The 12068-nt window shown below is 39.9% G+C and overlaps 1 pseudogene; it reads right to left on the bottom strand.

Moving 5' to 3' along the window:
* Positions 1–3715: 3715 nt before the first annotated feature.
* Positions 3716–4184, bottom strand: LOC114502141 (annotated as a pseudogene).
* Positions 4185–12068: the final 7884 nt, after the last annotated feature.

Raw genomic sequence — 12068 nt, 5'->3', positions numbered from 1 at the left:
AAATTGGTGAAGATGAGAGTCTTCACACCAGTACAAACTGAGGTCCTTCCAGTGGGATGATGGTTAAATATTTACTGTCCGCCACTGGAATCAGGAGTTAGATCCCAGGAACAAGGACCTGCTGATGGATTCTGAGCACAGTAGAAACACAGTTTGCTCTTTTATCTAGTTTTCAAGTCACTCTTCCACCATGTGGAGAATATAGACTGTCAGGGGGCACAGTGGCAGCAGCAGGGCCATCTGGGGAGGCCCGGCAGTAATCCAGGCTCAAGATGGAAGGGCCTCAGATCAGGCTGGTTATAGCGGCAGCATATGGATGGCCGGGGGTGGGGGCACCGGAGCAGGACTGACAGCCTTTGTCAATGGATTGGCTGTGGGGGGGAAGATGAAGACAGACACCCCATCCACGAAGAGCTCATGGCTTAGTGGGAGAGACAAAACAGGCAGTCAGCTAGAACTTCCACAAGTAAGTCTTTAGTTACGCTGGCTCTTCATGACACAGAATACAGAAGCCTGAAGGGGGACCTAACCTAGTCTGAAAGTGACAGTTAAGTTTATTAAGGTGACATATGGCACAATTACCAGGCCATTTACAGTATTTACAGTATTTCCTCCACCACTCTGATCTGGATAGGCGAATGCTGGAGTCCCAACACATGCCAGCAGCTCCTAATGGCCTGAGGCAGGGAGGAAGCAGCAGTGTGAGAGCGTTCACCAGCTGCCCCCCTGCCCTCCATGGGTGTTTTGCCTGTTCAGTCTGGGTCCCTTGGGTGCTGCTGGAGTAACAAGGCAAAGGGTAGAGATGTAATGAAAAAGGGAAATCTGAGAGAATAAGTCAGGACAGTGCTAGGAGGGTGCCGAAGGAGACGATGTTGCTAGTGTGAATGAACTATTTGGTAGAAGATTTGCGAAAGATAAAGATCTGGAGGACAGCAGATGACTTCAAGAGGGGAGCCTTCGAGAAGGAGATGGCTGATGAGTTTCTTCAGGGCTGATGATGTATTTGTCCTTTCAACTCTCTCACCATTGACTGGCTTTGCCTCATGACTCTTCAGACATGCCTAATAAAAGGGCAGAATAGATTTCAACACCCCTGAATTTGGGGGTTGGCCATGGGACTTGATTTGGCCAAATGACTGAGATGAATAAAGCGAGCCAGTTCTGAGACTTAGACCTGAGGTGACCCCCGTCTTGGCCACTGTCTAGCCTGCAGGTTCCAGAAGGAGGTGAGTGACACAGAGCAGGGCCAGTCCAACAGTCTTTCCTAGGTCAGCCAAGATGCAGGCGACCCACAGACACGTGAGCAGCAACGCATGATAGCTGTTTCACCCCCACTGTGTTTTGGGGAGGACTGTCACACAGTGACAGCTGAGTGATGGAAGGCTTTTACTGCGTGTCGTGTGATGTAACTTCTCCAGTAGTCCTTCTTCCTAAGACTTGAGTAGAGACTACGGCTCCTTCTGTGTTTTCCAGATGGTGAATTACTATTTCTTTTGACAGTCTCACCATGTAGAGGGTGGGCATGTGGTGGCCCTTGTACAATCCGATTCAGAAATGTTTTATGAGAACAGGCACCTAAAGTCACACCTTAGCATTATCCATCTAAAGCCCCTCTATGGAGTTTTCAGGAAAATTGACAGTAACTGCAGCTCTTTTATGCAATCCTGTGCATTACTGACATCTGGGACATTCTATTTAATCTCATATAACCTATTTTTCTTACTCTGATAGCACTTTTGAAGGAAATAATGAGCTATTTCTCACCTGTGTATCAATGCACATTCTAAATCACATTCTCAAATAATTTCTAACATCAAAGGATTTGGGTTCCATTGCTCTCATTCAGTGTTTTTCAAAGTAAGGTTTATGACCAACTAACAAAATTGTAAAATTCACTTGGGGAGCTAGCTAAAAATAAAACTATTGTTTCCTCTTTCTCTTCCCTTCCCTTAACAAACAATTCTGCTTAAACAATTACCTGGGACAGAGCAAGGCAGGCTCTGCACCAGCAGCTGAGAGGGAGAGAAGGGCGAGGCAAGGTGGCCCAGGGCAGGTATCAGGGCTGAAGCAGGGCAAGGGGAGTGTCCACCCAGGAGTGCTGCCGGGCATGGCGTCGGAGCCCACGCATGGGGGTGGCCTGCTACCAGGTGACAGACCCTGTGCCAGTCAATGCAGGTGTCAATGCAGGTGTCAATGCAGAGAAGCAGCACCACACGGGATTTTAAAGCTCACCTGGGTATTGGAATGATAGCAGTGTCTCAAAACTAGATAGCTTGTGTCTGCAAAACACTGTGAATGTACTAAATGCCACAGAACTATTCACTTCTGGATGGTTAATCATGTGAATTTCACCTCAACAAATTTTTTAAAGATTCTGCAAAAGAGGAATATATGCATTTTTTGGACACATATTCCAAACACACCACCAGATCTGTTCTATGTAAACTGCTACATTCTATGGAGAGTGGCTTGAGGTAGGATTGAGGCTTGAGTGACAATCACAGAGGACTGGAGGTAGCCAGGCTCTTGATTTTGCAGCTAACTAATCAGTGACATTAGGAGAGATACTTCATACTCAAAGCATCTGAGTTCTCGTGAGTAAAATCAGGAATGGTATCCAACCTCATTTGGGTGTTGTGAGTGGGGATTAAATGAGGTGAGCTACCTAATGCAATTTAGCACAAAGCCTGGCACAGGATGAGTCTTAGCTCAATCCATTCTAAGTGACGTCTTTTTCTCCATCAAAGGCTGAGCTGACTATTTTACATTCTGGTCCTAGTTAATAAGCTTTAATAGAGCATAGTGAAAAATACTTCTATCTTTTGTATTTGGAGAGACCACTCTCTATTATGAGATAGTAGAAAAAAGCAATGGCCCAGCTATGTAAAGTCCTAGCTTCTTATTTTTCCCAATCTCAGGGTGTGTAAATTTAGGGAACTCATACTTGAACCTAGATGTGCCCAATCCTTCAAAGGCGTTGGTGAAGGTCCAATGAGGTCATACATGTGAAGCAGCTGTGAAAACTCTAAAGGGCTAGGCAAATATCAAGGCAAATATCGATAAAAAAACTAGATGACAAATCGTGACACTCTGAGCATTTTTGGAGTGGGGGGAATCAAAACTGTGTTAGAGAATGCTGGTCCATGCACAGTTACTTCCTTCACGTACTGGGTGTTCTATTCAATCAAGGCCCTCCCATAGAGAACCATTCTAGAATACGCACTGAGACCTCAAAATAATGAGCTCCTTGCTGTTGCCAAAGAAAAGTGTACGAAATACTGTATGTCTCAGGATACAGCATCCCACCCATTTACTAAGCCATGGTCAGTGTGTACATGGAATGTTTGTAAAGTTCTGGTCACTGAAATGTAAGTGCAAAAAAAAAGCCTGGGTGGGCTTTTGTGGAAGGTGGATAGGTAGAGTGGTGGATGGGAAGCTAACCATGTCGATATATTGCCAAATATAATCTCACAGTGACCTTATAAGGTAGATACTAGAATTATTGTTTTGGAGAGGGGGAAACTGAAGTTCAGAGAAAAGCTTATCCAAGATTACTCAGGAAGTTCACATTCTTTTAATAACATTCTAGTACCTAGCCTGAGAATGGTTCTAAAGTGATCACAGGCATAAAGGTGTTTAACAATGTCCGAAGCAGCATAGTTTGTAATAATCAACCTGTAAGTAAAATTTAAACATTCAGAATTTCCTTTGCACAAGTGAGAATTTAAAGAATTTCCCTGCATGTGGCTTCAAGCTACCAGCACACAGGCCTCACCAACACTCTTGATCTTCTCAGCTCTCCTGCTGAAGAATTTGGCTTTCACAGTGCCAGGCCGCTGTGGGAGCTCTCTCTCTCCCGGGACTCTGTAGTAGCCCAATCCCACCACATCAATGATGGGGGTGGCTCCTGCTTTGTTTTTGGCACCATTTACCCGTGTGTGCTCACTGACCAAGGTCCACAGCTTATCCAGGCCGACAGTGGGGCAGAAGCTCTGGTTCCTCCTTAAGTGGTCATGCCTCATACCAACTTTCCCAAAGTACCCTGGGTGACATTTGTTGAAGTTGATCCCATGATGATGCAAGACACCAGCATTACCTCAGCCTCCTCGGTGCTTCCTGTGTTACTGACGTGGCTGTGGCCAGGGCTCACATGGCCCTCAGGTTTTCCTCAGTCTGGATGGCATGTTGGTGGTCAAGGCTCAAGAGGGAAGCCTCTGTGAAGTCTTACAAGGTATGGTTAAACATTTAGAATTTAAAAATGAAAAAATTAAATGGTCCCTCAGCAAGAGAATGGATGAATAAACCATGGGATACTCAACAGATACAACAAACAGTAGTGAAGATAAAAACAGTACCCACGTCAACATGATGAGCCCCATAATGTACAGCCAAACAATGCAAGTTGCAGTACAAGTCCTTTTAAAGTTCGAAGCCATGTAAAAAGTCAAAATAGTATTGGAAGTCTTTGCTAATGCACTTAGACAAGAAAAAAAGTTGTATGTAAAAAGGTAGAAATAAAACTGCCTTTATTCACAGATGACATCATCATCTATGTAGAAAATACCAAAAAAAAGTCAATTTTAAAAAACACTTCCTGCCCTGGCTGGCATAGCTCAGTGGATTGAGTGCGGGCTCTGAACCAAAGTGTCTCAGGTTCGATTCCCAGTCAGGGAACATGCCTGGGTTGCAGGCCACGGCCCCCAGCAACCACACATTGATATTTCTTTCTCTCTTTCTCCCTCCATTCCCCCTCTAAAAATAAATAAATAAACAATCTTTAAAAAAAAAAACTTCCTGAAACTGCTAGGCAATTATATCAAATTTGCAGCATACAAGGTGATATATAAAAGTTAACTGCTTTCCTATATGTAATAAAAGAGTGAAATCTGAAATTTAAAAAATGCCATTTATATCAGCCTCTTAAATGGAATAGTTAGGTATAAATCTAACAAAATATGTACAAGAGCTATGAAAAAACCTACAGAACTCTGATGAGTAAAATCCTAGAACTACATAAATGGAAAAATAATCCATGTTCATGGTTAGGAAGACTCAGTATTATTAAGATGTCAGTTCTTCTCAACTGTATCTGTAGACTCAATGCAATCTCTATTAGAATCCCAGCAGCTATATTGTGGATTTTGACAAACTCATTCTAAAGTTTATGTGGAGATGCAAAAGACCCAGAATAGCTAATATAGTATCAAAGGAGAAGAACAAAGTTTGAGGACTGATACTATCCGACTTCAAGACTTACTATAAACCTTAAATAATCAGACAATGTAGAATTAGTGGAAAGAGTAGACAGATGAATGAAACAGAATAAAGCCCAGAGAGACACCCACAAAGAGCAAAGGCAATGTAATGGGTAATGGAGCAAAGATCGTCTCTTCAATGTATGGGGCTGGAACTGAACCACCACATGCAAAAAAAATTTAATTTAGACACAGATGTTATACTTTTCACAAAAATTGACTCAAAATGGATCACAGACCTAAACATAGAATGCAAAACTGTAAATTCCCAGAAGATAACATAGGAGAAAACCCAGAAGACCTTGGGTATGGCAATGACTTTTTAGATACAACACTAAAGGAATGGTCTATGAAAGAAATAATCAATTAGCTAGACTTCATTAAAATTAAAAACTTTTGCTCTGCAAAAGAAAATTTCAAGAGTATGAGGAGATAAGCCACAGATTTGGACAAAGTATTCGTAAAAGACACATCTGATAAACAACTGTTATCCAAAACATGCAAAGAACTCTTAAAATTCAACAATAAGAAAACCTAATTATGGGCCCCAAACCATAATATACACTTCTCCGAAGAAGATATACAGATGGCAAATAGGCATATGAAAAGATGCTCCAAATCATATGTCATCAGGGAAACGCAAACTAAAACAATAACATTATACACCTATTACAATGGCCACAATCTGGAACACTGACAACATGAAATGCCAGCAAGGCTATGGAGCAGCAGAGACTCTCATTTATTGCTGGTGGAAATGCAAAATGGCACAGGCAGTTTGAAAAGTTTGGTAGTTTCTGTCAAGACTAAACATACTTTTACCATATAATCAAGCAAGTGCACTCTATTTACCCAAATGAATTGAAAACTGTCCACACAAACACCTGCGCACTGATGCTTATCACAGCTTTATTCATAATTGCCAAAGCATGGAAGCAACCAAGATGCCTCTCAGAAGGTGAATGGTTAAACTGTGGTGCATGCAGATAGTGCCATATTTTCCAGCACTAAGAAGAAATGAGCTAGCAAGCCGTGAAGGGACACAGAGGAAACTTCAATGCCTATTACACTAAATGAAATAAGCCAACCTGAAAAGGATGCATACTGTATAATTCCAACTATATGAAATTCTAGAAAAGATGAAACTATGAAGAAAGTAAAAAAAATCAGTAGTTGCCAGGGATTGGGGTTGTGGGTGGGGTTGGAGGGATGAATAGGTAAAGCCCAGAGGATTTATGGGACAGTTCAAAATACTCTGTATTATGCTACAATATAATGATGAATTCACATCACTATATATTTGTTCAAACCCAGTGAATGCACACCACCAAGAGGAATCCCTAAAGCAAACTATGGACTTTGAGTAATTATGATGTGTCACTGTAGGCTAATCAATTTTAACAAACATCCCAGTCTGTTGGCGGATGCTGATAATGAGGGAGGCTATGTGTGGGGGAAAGGCTTATATGGGAAATCTCTGTATCTTCCTCTTGGTTTGCTGTGAACATGAAACAGCATTAAAAAAATTAAGGGAAGGAAGTGAGGCAATGGAAGGGGAAGGAGGAGAGGGGGAGGGAGGAAGAGAGGGGAAGGGGGAGGGTTGGGTAAAGAGTGCCATAAGAAACAAATGTGAAAAGAAACAAATTATTTCAGTGAATGATTAAATGAAAATTCAATTTAGTGGTTACCTCTTGAGGAGAAAGAGGATATGCTCACAGAGGACATGTAGGAAACATAAATTAATGAATGTTCCATTCCTTAAGCTATTTTGGGTATTTATTTTATTATTCTTTAAAAGTAGCCCTGGCTGGGGTGGCTCAGTGAATTGAGCACGGGCCTGCAAACCACAGGGTTGCTGGTTCAATTCCCAGTCAGGGCATGTGCCTGAGTTGCAGGTCAGGTCCTCAATGGGGGGCACACAAAGAGGCAACCACACATTGATGTTTCTCTCCCTCTTTTTCTCCTTCCCTTCCCCCTCTATCTAAAAATAAATAAGAAAAATCTTTTTTAAAAAGTATACTTAGTTTAGCCCTGGTTGGTGTAGCTCAGTGGATTGAGTGGCAGTCTGCAAACCAAAGGGTCACTGGTTCCATTCCCAGTCAGGGCACATGTCTGGGTTGCAGGCTGAGTCCCCAGTAGGAGTCAGTCAACAGGCAACCACACATTGATGTTTCTCTTTCTCCCTCCCCTTCCTCTCTCTAAAAACAGTGTTTAAAAGTATTTTTAAAAGTATGCTTATTTTATACTTTTCTACATAAATTATATGTGAATTTTTAAAATATACACACACCAACACAATACAGATCCCAGTATGCAATATGCCCAAGATTGTCTCTGGAATTTAACATATTATGTTACTGATTTGTTAATATTCTCATTAAGAATGAGACATATTAATTACAAGGCAGGGAAAGGAGCAATGACAGGCCATAGTCTTCTGAAATTAATGGCAGTAAAATTAAAATGTCAAGTGGGCCAAAGACATAGTTCTTTCCTCCAGGAGGCAACTAATGGTATTTCTGCCTCCACAATGTGCATACTGCACCCTCCTAGCTGTGCCTGGTTCTTTGCCTTTGGCTTGCCTGCAATTGGCCTTGGAAACCAGCATGTGTTTTGCAGTCACTCCCTTTACCATTTGTTTTTGGCCTTAAGTCTTGGCTTTCAGAGTTCGATCCACTTTTCAATTTGTTCATCAGTCACCCTTGCCTGTGGACAACTGAACTCCTAGGCACAAAAGCTTGGCAAAGAAAAGACTAATTAAGCCAACAAAACCCATTATAAGAAAATGAAAATGGACCTAAGAGGGTTGTTCTCCAAACCTAGCTATCCCAAAACTAAAGGTAGCCTGAAATGATATACTGAGAGATGGCCATCTGCGGCAGTATTTCTCAAAGTGAGTATTGCAGAGATCAGAATCTCCTTAGGGGATTACTAAAAATGTAGATTACTAATCCTAGGCCCACAGAGTAAGAGCATCCAAGAGTGGGGCCCAGGAGTCTGAGTCTCTGAAAAGCACCCTAGAGGATGGTTCCAATGATGTTCTTTGACTTCCCTTGGAGACTGATACGATTGAGAAAACTTGCCCCCAACAGATACAGGACTGATCTATCGGATCATGGATATAACCTTGTATAGTGAGTATACAGGGTTTTATTTTGTCAAAGAGGCAATAATAATAAGCAGCAACCAAGCCATGTTCAGAAAAAGTGGTGCAGAATTAAAACTTTTCTCTTCTAGTAGGTCTAGTGTTTAAATACTGTTTAGATTTAACTTATACTGAAGCAGCTCAAACACTAGGTAGGGTTGAGTTAAAACAAAGAAAAAATGCTCTGTATTTTTAATTCTCTCTCTCCATTCTCACTAGTCCAGCCAGACTTATTCTGGGGAATGGGGTGGGTTGAATATATTACAAGTTTTATCAAGTGTCCAAGGGCAGAGGAGCAGCTCACTGTAAATAACTGATCTCTCTGAACCAGAACAGATGAGTGTCAACCCTGTTTTTCTTCTATAGGAAATAGTTTCACCCAAAATTGATCCAGAATAGCGTCTATCCATTTTCTTTTCGGGAAATTCAATAGATGTGATTAGAGCCTTTATGTACTTTCGCTAGTTCTATGTTAAAAAAAAAACTGATTTAAGGATAAAACCTCCAACTTTCTGAACTGCTTGAAATGTTACCTTTGCTACAAATTTATAAAGTACTTTCATAACCCCAATATCCCAGCCATTCAATAATTTGTTCTATTGTGAAACTGCTATCTGGGAATTCTAAGTGGGCAAAAGCATATTCCTGGCTCACAGCCTTAACAGAAGCACACAAAAGATGCAAAGTCTCTGTGTATCTTGGGAAAATGAACTAGAGACTCAAATGGAAACCAGTTTCAGGCCAGTTAAAACCATAAAATATAGCTAACATAGAACTTAACTGTACAGTGGTAGTTTCAACTTCTGTATCGAGGTCATTTTTTGCATTTGCTTGGGATTGGCCCACAGCTACAGCCATATTGGACAGATGTTTTTAACTCTAAATGCAATGCAGAATTACCTCATTTCTTTGCTATGCAGATTGAATATTTGCACGAGCATTCAAGAATGCATATTTCTAGTTTGAACTTCTTTGTTTATTGTTTTCTACTACCAAATGTATGTCTACAGATGGAAAATTCAGAGTCTTTGATGATGGGTGGTAAGGAATTACTCAAAAAGATCCAGTTACACACAGAGAAACATATTACACATAATGCTGGGGAGGACTAGATTACAGAGTTATCAAAGTATGTACAGGAGCAATCCTCATCTAGATGTTGTTTCAGGAATTCCAAATGATCATACTCAACAGCTGGGCCTATTTGTAAGACTTGGTCAATGGAAAACACCGCCACATTTCTCCCCTTATGGTTCCCCACCCTCTTTATTGCCATATTTGCAAAAGCTGAGTAGCATGCTGTCTTATTGCTACTGCTCCTTATTACCCTCAAATGACAGCAACGAAAGCTGGCAAAACGATTAAGCAATGTGGCAGCCCATTTTTATGAGTTTACCTTTAAAGACAACCAAGAGAATTTTAGAGAAGAGGGAAAAGGGTTTTACAATACTGTGTATTTATTTTTCAAAGTCAATGACATCCTTACAGTTTAAGGGTGCTAACTGATATTGAATTATTTCTAACAATTACAAAGGTACCATGTTCTCTGGCAAAGAAAAAAGTATGCACAATATACCTCTTACAAGGGTGACCAAGTTTTTTGGAATCACTTGATTTTACCATAATTTGAAACTTTTTCAAAATAAAATGTGTTGCATGAGGTTTCTTTTACAATCCCAAAGATGTGGTTTTGTGTCGAGAATTTTGTAGTAATCTTCAACTGCAAATATGCTTAAAATACCAAGTAGGTTTAAAGAAACTTGTTATATGTAGTTTAGTTTTAGCTTGATCAGGGCTAATGCAGTATTTCTGGATGATATGTTCATATGTGTGTACTAATCTGCCAATTATTCTACTTTAAATGCCAAAATATTATCTTTGGTCATTCAGAAGTCTTTTTTTTTTCATCTTGCAGGACCTTGTTATCAAAATCAATTTTCTGAGTCAGTTTAAAGTACAGCACAGGAGTATCCAACAGGGAAAATTTCCTTTCCAATGGCCTCAGCTTATAGAACTAGGAGAACTGGAGCACTGAAGAGGTGATGAATCTTCCTCATGAAAAAAATCTATGCCCTATTGACAACTATAATACCCCAAAGTAAAAGGGTCACAGAGACTAGGCCCAATGTGTGCAGTAGACAGAGGACACCTACAGTCCAAAATGAGAAACCCTGGCCATGGGCGTGCAGAATCATAACTGATTCTTGAACACTCCTACTAAGTACTGCACTGTTGATGCACTGCATTGAAACCCACTGTTAACTATTTCCAACTTAACACTGTGTGATTATTTTCTCATGGATACTTATCTCTTAATTCCGTAAAAGGAATAAAAATACAATGATGCAATCTTATTGTTCAGATTAACAAACTGAACAATATATAGTTCTGAATTTCAAGTATCTAAAACTTGTCACTACTCACCCAACTCCCTACCGTTTCATTGGATAATATGACAAATAAGTAGGTCAAAAAATGCTCTGGAAAAAGTTTTTTTATTTCTATTTATTCATTTATGCAAAACAGTATCAGCAATATGTAATAGGAACATACTTTTAAGTTCAAAATTAATTTTCCATTTTGAAAGGTTCAGGACTTTGTCTCTTCTTTATACCTTACCCTTTTTAAAATACTTCAGTCCAACAAAACGGCACACAAAAAGTTTATTCCCTTACTTAAAGTCATGTAAGTGGCTCTTTAGAAATTAGGTATCATTTACAGTAACCTGGAGATTTAATCACAGAATGATACATGTAAGAATGTTATAGCATACATAAAAAACAGTACAGAGAATTTTAAAAAGGACAAATTTCAGGTTACTTTCAAATTATAGGCATAGGAAAGCCCTATTGGGTATCCTTAAGACTCCTCTCTTCAGATTCAGAATAAAAATTACTAGGAATTATATGACAACGATGGGCACTGATGACATGGCCAATGGTAACTGTATTAGGTTAGGGATAAAAGAGTCTTCCTATGTTTCAGTGTAGGGGTCAATGAAAGAAAGGCCAGGAAGCCATTTTAAACTCATGTTCATGGCAGGTCAAATGATGCTGAGACACGTGTTTCCTTTAGAAAGGGGTTATCCCATTGTTACCTTTCCAAGGCTTAGCCTTCAAACTGCTCATACTGCTACTTATAAAGACATCAAAGCAAACCTCCTGGGAAAATGGGTGTTACAAACTGGAAAAGCAAGACTGTGGGTACAGTAAAAGGGGCTCTGGAGCTCTGGTTGTTTGTCACGATACACAATGTGTAATGAGGAGACTGGTTCATCTAGAATTGGATTAACTGACTCTACTACATTCTTGGGATAGGCTTACTGAACAATTTTTATGATTTAGACATGCCAAAACTACTTTGGCTCTCTTGGACATATTTTACTTTAAAAAAGGAAATATAATAGGCTAACTAACAAAAAAATCTATTTTCTTTTTAACAAATAACTAATATTATGTTTTTATAAAAAGAATTCCTTTCAGATACTCTGATTAACCTATAAGCGATATATAAAAAAAAAGCTTCGGCATTCTTTATTCCTTATTCCCAGTATTTTGCACAATTTAAGGTATTTTGAGCATTTCAAGAGGAAAAAAAAAAACGAGAATGGTAACTCACCAAGAAGTGTATGTACCTAGTAAAGTTTAGTTTGTCTTGGATTCTTTAAA

Source organism: Phyllostomus discolor, chromosome 7 (genome assembly GCF_004126475.2).
Source record: "Phyllostomus discolor isolate MPI-MPIP mPhyDis1 chromosome 7, mPhyDis1.pri.v3, whole genome shotgun sequence".
NCBI classification, from domain to species: Eukaryota; Metazoa; Chordata; class Mammalia; order Chiroptera; family Phyllostomidae; genus Phyllostomus; species Phyllostomus discolor.
Note: the sequence above shows the minus strand (reverse complement) of the source record. Positions and strands in the feature narration are given on the sequence as shown.